At 34.3% G+C, this 1,874-nt stretch overlaps 1 long non-coding RNA gene across 2 annotated transcripts; it reads right to left on the bottom strand.

Moving 5' to 3' along the window:
* Positions 1–458: 458 nt before the first annotated feature.
* Positions 459–1,868, bottom strand: LOC111376080. Of its 2 annotated transcripts, XR_002699410.1 has the most exons (3): positions 996–1,868; positions 849–905; positions 459–760 (listed from the first exon to the last, which is right to left on the bottom strand). It is a non-coding gene; the product is annotated as an uncharacterized LOC111376080 (long non-coding RNA). The 2 variants fall into 2 exon arrangements; XR_002699409.1 differs by having other exon boundaries at positions 849–1,868.
* Positions 1,869–1,874: the final 6 nt, after the last annotated feature.

The raw sequence follows: 1,874 nt of genomic DNA, 5'->3' as shown, positions 1-1,874 counted from the left end.
GGTGTGAATTTATGATTTAGGAAGGAAGATTTTAAGTTCTAAGCTCTTACAATACGAACAAATTTATGATTATGATTTTATCAATTTATGTTTATGGGATATTGACATATTAAGTTTTGATTTTTATGCTTTTAGTTTGGATTTTAACATGGAAGAAAATCGACCTTCTACCGAGAAAGAAGAACCGTGTTATCTTTCTTTTCAAAAAGTGATAAATCTAAAGATACAACCATAATAGCTAATGTTATATTACGACTTTTTTGACATATCTGAATTTTATTCATACATTAAATTTTTAAAAAATATTTTGCCCCCCGTAACGTTGAGTCCTAGCTCCGCCCTTGCATGAGAACTTGAATATTCAAAATTTTATCTTCGTATTTATTAGCTAGTAGTAAAGTCTTTTGGTTGGAACGTTCTTCAATTATAAAGTGTTCCTTTGGAGCCTTCTTAAACTATGGAACGAAGGAAATAATAATAGTCATTTCATCGAATACATGCTAAGCATTCATTAACAGCTATCAAGCAAAAAGTGTAAAAATTGAAGCTTCTCCTCATCTTGTCGTGACTCCATGCCTCGCGTAAATAACTCTTTGAAGGTTGACTTGGTGGAGGAATAATGGAGTGATGAAAGAAACAACATGTGGAAGTGACTCCCAGAGAGTCTGTGCAATTGAAGAAGTGGGTTAAATGGTGATTGCAGAAGGTAGACCAGATGGCCAAAGGTACAACCCTTGAAGCTGTTGATGTAGTCATGCCCCTTCAAATCAAAATCCAAAAACCATAGAAATTTAAAAATATATATATATAGAAAATTTTACAAAACTAAGAACAAAAGAAAAACTTACTGAATCCCTGTCATCATCTTTCACAACTATTTACTTGAAGGAAAGATTGCCTTCTCCCTACAAAAAATAGATTCTCAGAAGGAGAAGTGGAGACAACAAAATATTTTGTGAAAAAAAATCTAGACATCTTCTTAGGCTCTCCACTACCTCACTGATTCTTCGAATGCTCTCTGTTTAGAGTTTTCAGCATCTACCACAGCATGCTCAAGGTTATTGTGCAGGTCATGGGTTTCTTCCTCTGTTCTCAAGATTACAAACCTTTTCAATATTCATTTTCTCAATTTCTCATTCATTCCCAATTATAATTCCACCATCAAAAGCTTAGTAATCCAGCGTAAATTCCTTTTGGCTCAATGTTCTGGGTTTCTTTGGAGTTTCGAGAAAAGAATCCTAAGTTGGTGTCCATATTAAACTGCAAAAGTTTTTGGGCACAACATATGACGTGATTTAAAAGGGAAAGTAAAATATTGTGCATGAAAAAGTCGTTTTCAATATTTAATAGGTTCAAAAGGCTCAACAAATGTATGTAATACTTATTTATCAGCTAAAAGTATATGTATCTTCGATAACTATATTGAGCCTATGCATATTTTTTCTAACCCACTGTAAAGCAATGCAGCACAATGTCACTGTTGCCTCTAAGATTGGAAGAAATGTTTTACAAGGTACCTAAGACATCTTGGAATTGGACGCTTCACACAAAGACCAGCAAGTATCTCCTATCGAATTTGTGTAGTGTGTACTACAATTTCATAGCAAATAGTTACAAGGAAGAAATGCTCAAGCCAGGGATTGGCTTAATTGTGCCGTCTGAAGACAATAAACTCACCTAATTATGCCATCATCCACAGTGTTTGATACATGCTTATATAGAGAATCAATTATTTCAACCTTAGGCGATGGTGAGAACACATGCTTGGTAACAAGAGATTGATGGTCATTGCCTCGAGCTAACAACCTTAGAGGTTAGCAAGTTGGAATAAAACACAGAAACAAGTTCGAATGATTAGAAAGAGCAAGAAAACC

This window comes from Olea europaea, chromosome 2, assembly GCF_002742605.1.
Source record: "Olea europaea var. sylvestris chromosome 2, O_europaea_v1, whole genome shotgun sequence".
NCBI lineage: Eukaryota > Viridiplantae > Streptophyta > Magnoliopsida > Lamiales > Oleaceae > Olea > Olea europaea.
Note: the sequence above shows the minus strand (reverse complement) of the source record. Positions and strands in the feature narration are given on the sequence as shown.